The 17112-nt window shown below is 48.4% G+C and overlaps 2 protein-coding genes across 3 annotated transcripts in view; one reads left to right on the top strand and one right to left on the bottom strand.

Annotated features, from left to right (window-relative positions):
- The window catches only part of SLA (Src like adaptor), a 36645-nt gene extending 35149 nt beyond the window's left edge, over positions 1-1496 (bottom strand). Inside the window, exon 1 of one of the 2 annotated variants that reach the window (XM_070802421.1) lies at positions 1335-1496. The gene's annotated coding sequence lies outside the window, so the exon portion shown is untranslated. The remainder of the gene's footprint in view (positions 1-1334) is intronic. The other variant, XM_019974009.2, reaches the window with a different exon arrangement.
- TG (thyroglobulin) overlaps positions 1-17112 on the top strand; it is a 235968-nt gene that overhangs the window by 172770 nt on the left and 46086 nt on the right. The gene's annotated exons all lie outside the window — the stretch shown is intronic.

Below are 17112 nucleotides of genomic sequence, written 5' to 3'. Positions count from 1 at the left end.
AGCTACTGGAACACTAGGCAAGTTCCTTAAGTACTCTTGAATAACATTTTCCCAACTGAAGACTATAGTTTGCACCAAACTTTGCCAGAAATTTTACTTGAGTTTACCTCCCTATTTTTGAAAGAACCACAGCCCAGTACAGGATCTCACAGCAACCTACAAAAAGACACCCTGCAGTCGATGGAGCATACTTCTCTTAGTACTACGAGCACTGCTTTAAATACACACTTTTGTCCTCCCCCCACTTCAGCTCACTTAGGTGGGGCTCTTCCTCCCCCGTCTCAGCCCTTGGAGCCCTCGGAGCCTCTCACCAGCTGTGTGACTTGGATGAATCACTTAACCTCTCTGAGCCTCATTTTCTTGTTTGTTGGAAGCGAATAATCATGGTAATCTTAACAGGATTGTTAGAAAGATTGCAGGAAAATAACTTTTCATGCAACATGCCTCCCCTGCCACTCAGCTGGGCGGACTCCATCCCTTCACACTATGTGCACAACCCCGATTCAGGACATTCTGAGGCCAAAACCCAGGCCATTTCCCTGACACACCAGGCTCTCTGGACATGGAAGAACCTAGCAGGATAAGGAGTGTGCCGTGTTCCTTAGAAAATTCTAGTTCTCCAAAATATCTCCTAATGCTTGCATTTTATTTTCAGATTTTTGTATGCCTCCCATGTTTGCCTTTGATTTAATCATATGCGCCATAAAAATCTCACCTACTTGGATTCTTATTGTTTGTTACCATCAGTCATTGTTGGCATCTTCCCAAGAAGATCCACACCCCAGATGCCTAGAAGCACCACTGTGATGTCCACCTGCCTGGGCTCCAGTTACACACGTTATGACTCCATGCTGGTAGCGTTTTACTGAGCCCCTACTACGTGTCTGACACTGGCCTGGACACTTTGCATAGCTTAGCTCGTTGAATCTGCCCAATACCTGTGTGAGCTGTGTACCATTATTCCCACTTCCCAGAGGAGAGAATGAAGGCCTGGAGAGATTTAAATGTCTCACCTAAGGATATACCTCTAGAAAGTCTAATAGCAAGCTGGAGTGTCCACAGTGAGAACCCTGCTCTGTGCTAGAATGTTCTGTGGCTGGAAGATCTCCTTCTGGCATGAGCGTGCCCGGTCTGAGCTCTCCCAGCCCTTCCTGGCATAGAGTTCCCCATCAGTGAGCAGCCACGACTCACCAGCCACAGAGCCTCACTTAGACCTGCTTCTGCCTATCTTCCCAGAGCATGTCTGTCTCCAGAAAGTCCCCCCACTGCCAGCTGTGTGTCTCAGGGGTCCCGACACCTCCCCTCCAAAGCCCCTGCCACGTCCCCCAAGATACCTTCAACAGCTGGGCACGGTCTCCCCTGGGAGTCGCAGAGGAGGGACCATCAGGAGCACCATCACCACCACTCCGTCAGCTGCTACTTCCTGGCAGAGTGAGCCTCCCGCCGGTGCAGAGCCCATGCTATCGAGAAGCACAGTTGCTAAACCGGCTGCCACTTCCTCTGCTAGAAACGAGGAAGGCGCGGGCTGCAGGAGACAGGTTCCTGTTTTCAGCAACCGCGCCGAGCAGACTTCTCTTTGTAAGGACAATGCAGATAGCAACACTGTTCTTTTTTTTTTTTGCAAAGCACTTGGGAATATGGACAGCTTGATTCTAAGTGTCCAGGCCATGCTCCGCTTTCAGACACGGGGACATTTTGTCTCTAATTAAAAGGCAGAGGAGGCTGAGAGGATGCTCTTATGGTCTAAAGCTCACTGGGTCCAAGGGGGCTGAGGCTCAGAAGCCTCAGCTGCTTCTCTCTTCTCAGGTTCTTGATGTCACGGCCCAGTGGGCCCTGAGCAAAGCTTCTGGTCTTGGCTCCACTGTAGACAAGTTTTTAATTGGCAGAGGATTGAAATAATGGGCCTCAAAGACCCTTTACAGAAAGGAGCAGCCCACCAGCCTTCCCGGGGGAGGCAAACCACTCCTTGGCTGGCTGGTGCTACAACTGGAAGAAACTAGAAAGGTTATGAAAGGTTATAAAACTAGAAAGGTTATGAAAAATAGTCAGCTGTCCTAGGTTCCTGATGAAAGTTGCCTAAGGAAACATGGTAACTGAATGTATGATGCCTGACTGGCTCCTGGATCAAGGGAGAAGGACTAGAAAGAACATTCCTGGGATGGAGGTAGGGGTATTCAAACACAGACTGCATATGAGACCATTTGTGTCAGCGCTCATTTTCTGGGCATAGAGCTATGTGAAGAATGTGCTAATTTTTAGGAACTTCGTGCTAATGTATTTAAGGTCAAGAGGCACTCTGTCTTTAACATTCAAATGGTTCAGTAAAAAAGAAAGAAAACATACACACACAAAGAGAAAGAGAATGAGAAAGACAGAAAGCAAATGTGGCAAAATGTTCATGCTTGGTCAGTTTAGGTGAAGGGAATATGTGCATTGTACTATTTCAGCTTCATGATGGGTCTCAATTTTTTTAACTAATAGTATATATCTCCCTGTTCATAGCATGCTTCCCAGGAGGTGCAGTGGTAAAGAATCCGCCTGCCAATGCAGGAGATGCAAGAGATGCTGGTTCGACCCCTGGGTCAGGAAGATCCCCTGGAGAAGGAAATGGCAACCCACTCCAGTATTCTTTCTTGCCTGGAGAATCCCATAAACAGAGGAGCTTGTAGGGCTACAGTCCAAGGTGTCACAAAGAGTCGGACACGACTCATAGCATGCTGGTCTTGATTGAAAGCCCAACACATGGAGCCCAAGGGCTTGTTGGTGGTAGAGATGGAAGCTGCCGGAACGCCGGCTCCAGACAGCATGTCATGGAGGTGCCTGGGTTAGCTCGGAATGCCAAGTGACCTGCTGCATAGCCCTCTGAGAGCCCTGGTCCACCTCCCACTTCACAGAGAAGACAGAGCATCCAGTGATCTGCCCAGCATGACTCAACTGGTCCACAAGCAGAGTCAGGTCACTGTCTGGGACTGGTGGCGCGGCCCCAACCTGGTGGGAACACCTCGGCCAGCAGGGACAGTCATTTAGAAACCTCTCTCACTGTTGTGATCGAAGATGAATTCAAAACACCAGGGCTGCTTCTAAATTTAGCAGGGGCTCTGTACTAGAGAGGTGCTTCCTTAGACGACTTGTAAGAGTCCCTGTACTGCGCGGGGCACCCTGGGAAGGGGCAGAGGAAATGTTGCAAAGACTGACTGGATGCTTGGCCTCGAGGGGGAGGAGTGGGCAGGCAGGGAGAAGCAGAAGTGGATTTTTCCCCCTGAACTCACCCAGAGGAGTAACAGAGGTTTAGATTGATAGTTCAGAGGCATGAAGCTTTAGGCAACTTGTCAAAAAATATTTACTGAACATCAATTATGAGTTAGACTCTGAAGTCATTCCCTCACTCAATTATTTATTCAGTGACATTTTCTAGGCATTGGAATTCAGCCGTGCATGAAAGCCCTGCCCTACTACACAGCTATCAGTTCTGGTGACTCTGTAAGGAAAGGAAAATGGCCATTGTGGAGCTGGGAGAGGGAGGGGCTCTCTGTGCCATGAGCTGAGGCTCCAGGAGGAAAAAGATCAGCCTGGGAACACGTTAGAGGGCTAGAGGCTCATGCAGACTTTGGGGGACAGGGAGGAAAAGCACGGTGGGCTTAAGGTAGCTCCCGGTGGTCTAATGGTGGAGGCTGACAGCAGGCAGGCAGGGACCATAGACGGGTCTCTATCAAAGGGAGTGGTCGGTGCCCAGGAGAGGCTGCTGCAGAAGGAGAAGCCCAGAACTGGGAGCCATGGGAGCCCACGTGGCAGGATCCTCTCTGCTTGTTTCCACTGGGTGACCCGGAGCTGCTGCCCACTTGCCCTGGCCTTGCTGTTTCACGACCTTCCTTTCACCCCTGGGGTGACGGCATGGAAATGGGGTCTGTTTGAGAAAACATACCTGAAGCTGTCAACTGCACTTAAAAGAATCCCAGGCTGTGGCCCAGGCTGAGGGATGGTATGGAGGTTGGAGCCCACACTTGGCAGGGGACACCCCCACCAAGGTCCTTAAGTTAAGAATGGGATCAGCCCTGGCTGAGTGGCCACGTGTCCGGCAACCACACTACAAGAGCGCATGGAGACATCCAGGTCCATTAGTGTAAAAGCAGCTGATTTCCAGGGAGCTTTTTGAGTTAATGAACTGTTATATTGTTATTCGGTTGCTCAGTCGCTTTTGACTCTTTGGACTGCAGCATGCCAAGCCTCCCTGTCCATCACCAACTCCCTGAGCTTGCTCAAACTCATGTCCATTGAGTCGGTGATGCCATCCAACCATCTCATCTTCTGTCTCCCCCTTCTCCTCCTACCTTCAGTCTTTCCCAGCATCAGGGTCTTTTCCAATGAGTTGGCTCTTCTCATCAGGTGGCCAAATATTGGAGCTTTAGATTCAGCATCAGTTGTTCCAGTGAATATTTAGAGTTGATTTCCTTTAGGATTAACTGGTTTGATCTCCTTGCTGTCCAAGGGACTCTCAAACATCTTCTCCAACACCACAGTTGGAAAGCATCAGTTCTTCAACACTCAACCTTCTTTATGGTCCAACCCTCACATCCATAGATGACTCCTGGAAAAACCATAGCTTTGACTAGACAGACCTTTGTCTGCAAAGTGATGTCTCTGCTCTAATATGCTGTCTATGAGCTATTAGGACCCAGGCTAATGTCCACAGGCAAATTAGCAAGATGACCCTGTATGTTGAGATTTGCTTGACTAATTTCCTCCTACTTCTGTGGATAAGATGATGATCTTATTGAAACCTTCTCCTTTGTAAATGCTAGCTTTACACACGTAGTGTCATCGAGAGCCAGGTGTTACCTACCCCCCCGGGGGGTCTGCAGTTCTCCTAAACCAAGCAGGAACGAAGCCCACTTCTCCAGCGTGAGGTCCATAGGAAGATGTGCATAGATTAGCTAGCATAGTGCAAGGTGTATGGCAGGGGCGGGGGGTGGCGGGTGGGGTGGGGATATGGGAACCACGGAATATGCCTCCGCCTCTTTCCTTTCAAAGTGGAGCATAAGCTGGGACAAGCAGGGGCAGGTCTAACACAGACCATGAGCCCAGCACCGAGCCTGCCCCCCAAACAGATGAGCCACACCCATGCATCAGATGAACAAGTAAATGGAAGTGATGGATCTGCTTTCTGAACAAAAAGCACCTGGGCTGTGAATATTGACTCTTCACCTCCCGGGAGGATGATGAGCTAACCTTGAAAATCATCTGGGAGATATCAGACCCCATTGTTTCCTGAGAGTTGGGAGCTGTTCATGTTTCTGGAACTATCTCCGGAGCTGGGTAAATGGTCCATGTGGATGACCTGAATTATCCAGCTAGAATGGCACCTGAATGTGTATCCTCAGAATCTTTGTGTTTCTCTCGGGGGTGCCTCTTGGAGCTGGCAGTGTTTTCAGGAGAAAAAAAAAAAAAGCAGAAGCTCTGTTTGCACTGAAGCTTCTCCACTCTGAGGAGTTGCACAAATGTGTTGATTCACCCGAGCTGTTCTCTTCTGCGGTTGCTCAACTTGTCCCCTTTGCATCCCCCTTAGCGACAGTGGGTTCCCAAAGCTTGGGAAGCTCTCTGAGAGGGGCCCCAATTTCAGTCTTAGCAACATTGCAATTTTGCTTTCCCTACTGACTTCCTGTAGATGCATGAAGATGCAAACTCTTTTCTTTTCTAGATCTAACAGGTATTTCTTTATTTAAATGAATATTGTATTGAGTAACTATTGGCTTCATGCCAACCATGAGGCTAAGCTCAGGGGGCATCAGGGTGACTGGGACTCATGTCCTGCCATCCGAGAGGTCAGCAGACAGGGACCAGGAATAAACCACAATGAGAGGGGAGCACAGTGGGGGTTCTGTGGGAGGAGAAACTAAAGGAAATGGTTCAAAATGTTGCAGTGGCCCCGAGTCTTGAGGACGCAGGTGATGTTCAGCTCAACCTTGAACATGAGTCCACTAAGGCTACACATTTGGCAGTGCTGGCCGGGACATTCCATTGGTCCCTTCATGTTTTTTCTCTCTTTGTGGGATGATAAGTTGCATCTTGTCTGGAGTCGGAAGTGACGTCATTATCGGCCACGTCGGTCCTCCCGCTGCCTGTGATCCCCTCTTCCCTCTCGGTGTTCCTGGAACAGGCTGACGAGCTGACCCGCTCAGGTCAGTTCAGTCTCAGCCCAGCTCTGCCCCAGCCTTCCACCCCCGCTGCCCTCACTGTGCGTGGCCTTCGTGTGGCTTCCTCCCTGGTCCTCACTGCTCTGACCTGCCATCTCAGTGACTTCCGCTTTCTCCTACTGCCTGGCAGGCTCTGCTGGCTCTGTCCCTGAATTTACTCCTGCTGTTCCCCTCATTCTAGGATCTGCCAGAATCAGGAGTGAGTCTCCAGTCCGGGCCAGCCAAGGCTTGATCCTTTCCTCTTAGAGACTTAGAGCCTGGTGGAAGGACTCATGTTCCCTTTACCCTATGCAGTGGGGTAGGCCCTCTCCCCTGCCTGCTCTTGTCCTCTGTCCTAAAGTGAGGTTCCTCAGCTGTCTGAACAGCCTGTTCCCCAGACTGGCTCCTGCCGCGTGGCCCTGGTGGGGAGGAGGGATGACAGAAGCGGTGCCATCTGTCTGTAGTGGAGCCTTTTGCCAGAACGCCCTGTGACTGTCCTAGAGGCAAGAAGTTTGCTGGTCGCTTTTATTCCCACCAGCGGAGCAAACGCTATGGCGCGTGGGGGCATCCTCATTCGACTGTTTCCTTCAGTCCACTGAGAAAAGGCCTCTTCCTGTTCTCGAGTGCAAGTGTTCTCGTCTCTGAACTTGTTGATCATGACAGTAAGACAAAGTTTTGAGTGAGTTTGAGTAAGCATTCCCTATATGTGCACATTTTCAATATACACATCTTTTATATACACAGTCATTAGTTATATTCATAGATGACTGTACTAAAATATACATTATATATATAAACATGTTTTAAAAGAATAAGACTACCTAAATGATATTTATAGGTAAATATTCTGGAAATTTCTTCCTGTGTACCAATGGATTGTCTGTGTTTGGGAGACCAAGACTCTAATAGAAACATAAAGAGGAAAACAAGTATTATTTTAGTATTTGTTTAGTATTATTATCCTAAACAAAAAGGATTATTAACAAGGAGTTTTGAGACATCACAGGTTATCTTTCCTTGGTTCAAATGTACAGTTGAACCAGGAAGGACTCAGAGATCCTTGTGGATTTCACTTAGGACAAAGGCAAGAGGCAGTCTTACCAAGAGAAATAGGATTTGGTACATGGTGGCATCAGGTGGTATCAGGCCCTTTGAAGGGAAGTTCTTCAAGCTTTTCTTTAATACCTCCCCTTTCCCACCTCTATGTTGGTCTGTCTTCCGAAAACTGTTAAGTTCCATGAAGGCCAGGCGGCTTCCTGTTTTGTCAATGATTGACACCTAGCATTAGCACCTTGCATGGCCAGAGTAACCATCAAATATTTGCTAGGAGGAAGAAAGGGCAGAACGGATGGAGAATTGGAGGGTGGGACAGGGAGAGTGAGAATTTAAAACAAAAAAACTCAGAAAGACAAAGAAACCCCACTTCCCGTAGATTACAAACTTTCTTCAGGCCTTCATGGGTGTGTGTTCAGTCATGTCTGATTCATGGAGTCTTTGTGACTCCATGGACTTCAGCCTGAAAGGCTCCTCTGTCCATGACATTCTCCAGGCAAGAATACTGCAGTGGGTTTGCCATTTCCTACTCTAGGCCTTAATCATCTTCAAATTCCATGCAGCATCTTGCATACAGGAAATGCTCAAAGAAGCCCATGGAGTTATCCTGGTAAAGAACTAGCTTCTGATGGCAGAGCTGGCTGTATCCCAGAGTTGATAGGAAGAGCTGGATGAACATTAAAGATAAGACCTCTGAAATTAGCTCTCGAGCGTGAGCCGAGTCAGCCCTCTTCATTGCTTCATCCCTGTATTTTCATCTCATAAACAATAATCTCAATTAAACTTGTCCAAACACCTCAAAATATGCTTTAACAGCACAAAATGAGGTTACCATCTCTCATAGCATGATGATGGCTTTTATTAAAGTCCCCTTGCTAATAACTTCTCTCTCATTTTATGATGCCTTAATACTTCTATGAGATAGGCTTTCCACTCAAACCACGATTCCGTGGTTGTCATCTGAAGAACAAGCTCAAAACTGGCCTTAATGCAATTTAGAATGGTGTCATCCATTTCCAAGCCACTGGGTGGGTGTGAAATTGTCAGCCAGCCTTTACTTCATCACCCACAGAGCCACGACTAATTACACCCAGCAGCACGGGGCCGCCAAGCAGGGACAGAAGATAGACAAGCCCAGCTGCTTAAAATATCCTTGGCCAATACAGAACTGCAATCCCCAAAGCTTTCTTTAGATTGGAAAAGATTTGGCTATTTTTTAAATTTGAGTTTGAGACTGAGCGACTTCACTTTCACTTTTCACTTTCATGCATTGGAGAAGGAAATGGCAACCCACTCCAGTGTTCTTGCCTGGAGAATCCCAGGGACGGGGGAGCCTGGTGGGCTGCCGTCTATGGGGTTGCACAGAGTCGGACACGACTGAAGTGACTTAGCAGTAGCAGCAGCAATAATATTATAAATCATAATAACTGATCTCTGACAGTGCTATACAGGTTCTGAAATATTTTTCAAACCTATTATTTCATTTAATTCTTGCTAGAGCTCTTTGAAATATCAATTCTGATTTTAATATTGGCTACCATTTATTGGAAACCTAACCCATGTAAGCACATTACCTTTTACCTCATCAATTCATCTCAACAATCTAGTGAAATATTCTTCTTACCCTCATTTTACACTTGAGGAAACTAAGGCACAGGGGATTTAAATAGCTTTCCTAAGTACTTCCCTGGTGGCTCAGAGGTTAAAGCATCTGCCTGCGTCTGTCTGCAATGCGGGAGAGCTGGGCTCAATCCCTGGGTTGGGAAGATCCCCTGGAGAAGGAAATGGCAACCCACTCCAGTATTCTTGGCTGGAGAATCCCATGGATGGAGGAGCCTGGTGGGCTATAGTCCATGGGGTCGCAAACAGTCGGACACGACTGAGCGACTTCACTTTCACTTTTCTTTCAAGTACACACAGCTTGTAGGAGGAGGAGATACTGGCCTTGTATGTGCACTAATAATGAACTCATGGTCCATGCTCTCGATACTGTACCTTGAGACACTATTATGTACCCATTTTACAGGTGGAGAAACTGAAATCCAGGTAGTAGAACCACTTACCAAGTCGTAAGTTTAAGATTCAATAAGATTTCTCCAATCCCAAAGCTCAAGCTCTGTCCGTTCTTTTTCTACACCGTATAAAAATGTATATTTGTTTTTCCCTGACAAATTTGAAGGGGATTGTGTTGTTGCAAATGACGTGACATGGGTTCCAGGAGCTCAGCTGGGGCGGGGCTCGGAAGCAGGCCTTTTTAGTTCATACCGATGCATCAGCACCTTAGCAAGAGTCCCCTGGGCTTGTCACACGGGGGAGTTTGGGGAGGGGTCTGGCAGAGTGATGGGCCCAGGGCCTGCGAGGGCTACCCTTGTAACAGGGAGGGGGCTAAGCTCAGACCGCACACCCATTAGCTGGAGCTAATACAGGATAAGGAAGTGAGCCATGGAGAATGCAGGGCCCTGCTGAACACACAAGGCCAAGTGCGGGAGGATGCGGGTGTGAGGCTCAAGTCTGAAGGACAGCTGCCAGGACAGCCCAGGGCCGCGGGGTTCAATCCAGCTGGATGTGCAGACAGCTTGCCTTCAGGCGCTCCATGCCGCCTCTGTGGTCTGGATGTGAAGTGGGAGCCCTCCACCGTCCACTTCCGGTGGGGGCCCCTCCCGCCTCCCCACCGCTGTGGCCAGCACAGGGCCTCCAGCCCAGAACCTGACTCCGGCACCCATGACTGATCTCCCCAGGGTGGCCCCCTCACCTGTATTTTTGTGCCAGACACCCAGGAAGGCCTTCTGGGTCAGTGCCCTGTCTCCCGGTCCAGCCTCTTTCCAAGGTGCCCCCTCTAGGGATGTCTAATGAGAGCTGGGCCACGTCCCTCCTCTCTGTTCTACTCCCTCTGACAGAGGCATCCCCGGTCATGTCCGTGCGGCCCCAGTCATCCTTGCTGGTGACACTGTCCCCTGAGAGGCTACCCTGTCCCCCAGCCAATTCCCCTTCTGCACACACAAGACCATCCACACCCACCAGAGTCTCAGAACTCACACACACACTGCTCTTCTCCAGCGTGGCCTGGGGAGCCCTTTCTCCCCAGGAGCTGGTCAGTGCCACCTAGTCCAGGAAGGAAAGGAGGAGGAAAGCAAAGGAGGAGGAGATGGACAGAGGGATGTGATCGCAGGTGACGGGGAGGAAACCAGTTACCAGACAAGGCTTTCTCACTCCCAGATGACTGGGCCGGGCCTTACCGTCTTCTTCTTGTAGTTTAGTTGATAAGTTGTGTCCAGCTCTTTTGCAACCCCATGGACTGTGGCCCACCAGGCTCCTCTGTGCGTGGGGTTTCCCAAGCAAGAATACCAAAGTGGGTTACCATTTCCTTCTCCAGGGGAACTTCCTGACCTAGGGACCCAGCCCACATCTCCTGCTTTGACAGGTGGGTTCTTTACTGCTGAGCCACTTGGGAAGCCCCCTACTATCTTCTAGATGCTCATATTTGGAGGCATAGTTCAAACAGTCAGCCATGGCTGACTGCAGAGCCACACTTACAGAAAAAACAGGCTGCTCAGTCTCTCCTGTGGGGCAGAGCAGCCAGACTTCAGTTCCAGGCCAGCTTCCTCTGGGCCAGAAATTCCCTCCATGCCCCTCACTCTTCCGTCTTTCCACCTTGATATTAGACGTGGGAATATAGCCCTGGGCAAGAGCTGGCTAACCCCCGACCCCCAGATCTGCCACCAGTTCCAGTTATCTCTGTATACTGATCCATACAACCAAACAGAGGGATGAATAAAATCCCCCAACTATGTAAATTGGAACAGCTGCTGTGGAGAACAGTAAGGAAGTTCCTCAAACATAGAGCTAAAAATAGACCTACCATATGACCCTGCAGTCCCACTCCTGGGCATATATTCAGAGAAAAACATGATGTGAAAGGGTACCTTCACCCCCGTGTTCACTACAGCATGAACCGAGTAACCGAGTAACCATGTCTACAGTAACCAAGACATGGGGACAGCCTAAATGCCCATCGACAGAGCTTCCTCTGTCGATAAAGAAGACACAACGGACTATTACTCAGCCATTAAAGAGAATGAAATAATGCCATTTGTAGCAACATGGATGGGCCCAGAGATTGTCCTACTGAGTGAAGTGAGTCACAGAAGGAGAAATATCGTATGACATCCTTTATAGGTGGAATCTAAAAAGAATTGATACAAATGAACTTACAAAACGGAAAGAGACTCACAGGCTTAGCGAACTTATGGTCGCCAGGGGAAAGGCTGGGAGGAAGGAATAGTTAGGCAGTTTAGGATGGACATGTTTGACTTCCCTGGTGGCTCAGACGGTAAAGCGTCAGCCTGCAATGTGGGAGACCCGGCTTCGATCCCTGGGTAGGGAAGATCCCCTGGAGAAGGAAATAGCAACCCACTCCAGTACTCTTGCCTGGAAAATCCCATGGACGGAGGAACCTGGTAGGCTACAGTCCATGGGGTCGCAAAAAGTTGGACACGACTTAGCGACTTCACTTTTCTTTCTTTCTTTAGGATGGACATGTATACACTGCTATATTTAGAATGGATAACCAACAAGAACCCACTGTGCAGCAAATGGAGAGAAGATTAAAAAGTAAAATAAAATTCTAACTTCACAAAATGGATAGGGTAAATAAAGTTAACTGATTTGCCCAATAAGACAAGGCCACTAAGAGCAGAGGCTCGAATGCAAGTCTTTCTTTTTGCTTAGTCTGTGTTGTTACCACTTCTCTACACTGGTTTTGCTTTACAAATTTTTTAAAAGCATGACAATGTATAATTATTCAGCGAAGGGCTGGCGTGTCCCACTGGGAGGACCTAGAGAACTAAAAGGAATTGAAGGAGTGGGAGCCAGTGGGGCGTTTGCTCTGCACGCGGCCCTGTGCTGAGCTCTCACACTCCTTACTTCCTATATCTCTGGCAGCAAGGCTGTAAGGCTGAGGGAACTGAGTCTTGAAGAAGTGACTAATCTGTTCAAAGCCAAAGCGTAGGAATGTGGGAAAGCCCAGGCCAACCTCCTCTAAGATTTGCCCTCTCCTCCATACAGTCCCAGCTGTCCTAGGCATTCATTCTAAATCAGCCGGTCCCTGAAACAGAGCCACGGGAGCAATGGCTGGACAGAAACATCCAGGTACCTAGGCACTTTCACAAGTTGTAATTTGGAAATTACTTTTCAAAGGCGACACTTCCCCTACTGCGTGTGTGTATGAACTGCTCGTTGAGAACAGAGGGGGAGCTTCAGGAGCCTGCCTTTCCATTCCCTTTGAAATCAGAAGGCGGCCGTTGCCTCGGCCAGGAGTCAGGGTGTCCCTTTTAAAGGGTGAAAGCTTAGCCTGGAACAGCAGTACGTTTCGAGTGCCACGCGTTTAAATGGTTTCTGACAGGCAGAAGGTGACAGAGGCCGTTGGGTGTAATGCTCGTGACAGATGAGGGGAAAAAAAGGCATTTTGTCAAGTTTCCAAGAGCATGGAAGACAAGCATGACAGGAGAGCGAGCATGGTTCTAAAGGGGCAAAGCCAAGGCTGACCAAGTGCCTGGGAGGCGCCCCGCCCCGGGAAGGCCGCCTCCAGCGGATGCCTGGGCAGGGCCTCCACATAGCACATCCACAGGTAGCAGAGGCGATTTGTAACCGAGCCAGGTGGGAAGGAGCGTTTGCCAGAGATGTCAGGAGAAGGGAGGTTGAGAGCAGACAGTAGCAGGGCCAGGTGACGCGATGGCTTTGAAGAAAGCATCCTGAATCCAACTTGGTAACAGTAGATGATTTGGGGCAAGTCAGTTATCCTGTCTGAGGTCTTCTAGAGAAGCTATCAGCATCATTATACTCCTTCTTGCAGATGAAGGAAGAGTCCAGATCAAAAAGTACCAATCAGAGCTGTGCTTTGCATTCAAGTGTGACCTGCAGGCGCTCCTAACCTGTCCATGACTCTCTCCCTAACAGCCTAAATACCCGATGCACTGTTGACATTAGAAAGTCTCATAAATGGCTAGGTACCAGCACAGAAGGATATGCACAATGGACCGAGAGGTGAAAAAGACAAGTTCAAAATCAGTATGATCTAATTTATTCCCTACATATAAATATACAAATAGACCCAGACACACACACACACATGGGACATGCTGAGAGGCTAACAATATCTCACAGTCATTGCTCCTTGACTCAGAAAATTGTATTTAAGTTTCCATTGTTTTGCTGACTTTATTTTCTACCATAGATTTCTGCGCTATACAGAGGTGACAAATTGGGTTTCCCTGCTAGTTCAGTGGTCAGAAAATCCACCTGCAGTGCAGGAGACATGGGTTCAATCCCTGGGTTGGAAAGATACTCTGGAGGAGGAAATGGTAAACCCATTTCAGTATTCTTGCCTAGGAAACCCCATGGACAGAGGAGCACCGCAAGGGGTCTCAAGGAGTCAGACACGACTGAGCGACTAAACAACAAAACCAAGGTGACACTGATAGAACAATACATGCTGGCCTTTTTCTAGGTGTGAAGAGGATTGCCATTTTGGCAAACCTGGGATGTGATGACGCTGAGGCTCGCTCTGGGGACCACACCCATTGGTCAGGACCACCTCCCTCTGCCCACCGTGGTCTTCCTTCTGCCCCAGCTTTATTCCCCCCGCCAAGTGTTCGTACGTGGTTTTGACCTCGCCACTTGTCCACAGATCAGTGGCTATGCCTGCTTTCCTCTCAGCAAGAGTCAGGTTATATTTTAGTAAGGAATTACTCTTTTAAATGCAATTAAAATTTGTTCTAATTAAATGTTATAAAATTCTTTGGAGAGAAGTTAGAATATTTTGAAAACTATAAAGAGTCCAAAAAATCACTCACCAGTCCCTCATCTTGAATTAATCGGGGACCCTGGGAACTGATAGAGTTGGACTATCCAAAGAGCCTGGTGGAGTGATAGGCGATGGGGAGATGAGGGAGTCAGGATGCCCGTGGACTTCCCAGGACACCTGCCCTCCATCACGGCAGCATGGAAGCCTGGGAAAACCACAGCATCTTGGGGCCAGAAAATCTGGCTTCTTAACCTCCTTCATCTGTACCAACAGTTTACTAGACTTTGTTGACATTCTTTCCGGAGTATATCCCAATTTCCTTTTGGAATGAGGTAGGGAATGTACAAAAAGAGTGATTAAATAAGTAATGTATTTCCTTTTAAAATAATATTGGTTCTTCCTACTTCGTCACATGGGTTGGAGTGTTGAGATGGTCTGAGCGAACACTCTATACAAAACAGAATGTGGGACACTTGTTAATGCACATCACAGTGACCCAGGGTGGGTTCTGGTTCTGGTCAGTCTCAGGGTGGCTTTTCCATGCCACAGACTTAATGAGGTCACGACAAGGGAGGGGCCTTTACAAGCCGGCCTGTGAGACTGTTTCCCATTTGGCACTCCTGCGGCCGGTGAAGCCAGGCTCTCCCCGCCTTTCCTCTCTCTGTCCTGACCACCTTGCAAACGTCTTGTTTACAAATCACCGCCCATCAGCCACTACCGAGTGTAGTGGAAAGCAGCAATGTGATAGGCTGAGCTCTTGTTGTCTCTGCCTGTAGGTAGGACGGTGTAGGGAGACAGTGCAAGCTTTATAACCCTGGCTCTGATGCTTTCAGTCCCAAGACCTTGAACAAAGTACTTGCCCACCTGAGCCTCAGTCTCTCCATCTGTAAAGTGGGGATGGTAATCCATACAGGGCTGTTGCTAGGATCACATGAGAAAATGTGCAGGAATGACCTGGCTCTTAGAAGTTACTTTATAAAATGTCCCTTCTCTTCCACCTCCCTTTAAAAGTTGTATACTTTAAAGGTGGAGAGATGGAAGGGGAAGAGAGGGTGAGGAGGACCCAGCAGGGGTCCTATGGCAGAGAGGAAGCAGACTGGCCGGGAAGCCAGGTCTCCTTTCGGTTCCTTGCTCCTCAGAGGAACTGGGCTGCTTGCTTTTCCTGCAGGTTGATTCTTGCCATCAGCCCTGATTCACAAATTGCTCGCCCAGTTTTTCCACACTGGAGGTTGTTTTCAAAGTTTTAAAGGGCATGGCAATTCAGAATTAGTCAGTGAAAGGCTGGTGTGTCCTACTGGGAAGACCCATAGTCCTAAGAGGAACAGCAGGAGAGCCAGTGGGCCGTTCCCTTGCCCTGCACCGGTCCCACGCTGAGTTCCCCACGCAGCATACTTGATACCTCTGGCAGCAAGACTGTGAGGCCAGCACTTTATAGTGGAGGTCACTGAGGCTCGGAGAGGTGACGTATTCTGTGCGCACGCGTTTCTCCACCAAAGAAGCAGCGTTCACAGAGCTTTGTCTTTCACGAGCTCGCCTAGGCTGTAATTCATCCCTGCAGTTGGTGTTAAGGTGCTTCAAGGGCATCATTTTGTCTGATATTCAAAGGACACTAACAAGGGCTATGTATGTGAGTTGCTGACTCGTGTCTGACTCTGCGACCCCCTCGGTTGTAGTCTACCAGGCTCCTCTGTCCATGAAATTCTCTAGCAAAGAGTTCTGGAGTGGGTTGCCATTTAGTTCTCCAACAAGGGTTAAGATACCCCCTTTTTCCTTCATCCAAATTCCCTGGGCTCCCACCAACTAAAACCAAGAACTGCTGATTCCGAAGAAGCAGAGGAAGGGGGCAGTGTGCTCCAATGCCCCGAAGACTAGGGTCTCTGGATGAAAGTTGTATTAATTATCATCCCTTTGACTGAAATTTTGCCAGAATCAAAGTGTTACAAATCAGAGTGAAACTCATGCTTTTAGGGATCAAGAAAAGAAGATGATTTCAGTGTAGAAAAGATTAAAAGCAATATTAATATTAACTTGCACGTATAGAAGATTTTTTTTTTTTTGAAGTGTATCTCTTGCTTTAGTTTGCAGAGTTATCTCTGAGTTGTCTGCCTCAGTGATGTCCCCCAGTCCAGCTAGGGGGCTTCACAGGTGGCTCAGTGGTAAAAAGAATCTGCCTGCAATGCAGGAGATTCGAGTTTGATCCCTGGGTTGGGAAGAAAATGGCAATCCATTCCAGTATTCTTGCCTGGGAAATCCCAAGAACAGAGGAGCCTAGTGGGCTATAGTCTATGGCATCACAAAAGAGTTGGACATGACCAAACAGTAACAATAAACCCAGCCAGTCTATGATGTTCTGGTGGCAAGTTTCCAGGTTTGGGTCCGTTCCCAGGAGAGGGTCCAATGCAGAGCAATGGCAGTGATATTCTGGTTCATGCCTCACCCCTCTCTCCTCCACCCACACAAGCCTCTGTGGTAATCCCTGCTTCAGACAGGACCTCTCCTGTTCATCCCACGCAGCCGTCAGTCAGCCATCCAGCCATTCACTTGAGTTCCATTCTGCCCACCGATCTTTAGTGAAGGCCTGCTGTGCACCAAGCTTTGTGCTAGGTTCTGGTGGTAAGGGAATACCCATCCCAACCTCTGCCATCAGAATTTTTCACCTTACAGAGGCTTTGATGCTCATTTGCTGAGGGGCTACTGAGTGCTATGCACCATTTTCAGCACTGAGATGCAAAAATAAATGACCCAAGAATATTCCTAAAATACCTTCTGTCACACCCCGTTCAGAAGCCTTTACTAACTCCTTGTTGCCTGTGGGGGTACCTGCCTGTGTCCCGGGGTTTACTGCTTTCTAATCGCTTATCTTGCTTAGGCTGAATTTAAAGCTCTCTCACATTTGTTCCTCCCTACCTCTCTGTGCACATGCCTCTCTTACTCAGGAGAATTAACTAATCCACCCATTGATTCATCCATCCATTCACTTACACAGTTGCTGGATAACTCATTTAGTACCTGTGTTTCTGAGTTCTAAGTCCTAATCTTAAAGCTATGACCAACCTAGACAGTATATTAAAAAGCAGAGATGTTACT

This window comes from Bos indicus, chromosome 14, assembly GCF_029378745.1.
Source record: "Bos indicus isolate NIAB-ARS_2022 breed Sahiwal x Tharparkar chromosome 14, NIAB-ARS_B.indTharparkar_mat_pri_1.0, whole genome shotgun sequence".
NCBI lineage: Eukaryota > Metazoa > Chordata > Mammalia > Artiodactyla > Bovidae > Bos > Bos indicus.
The sequence above is the reverse complement of the archived record's forward strand: the minus strand, read 5'-3'. Positions and strand labels throughout refer to the sequence as shown.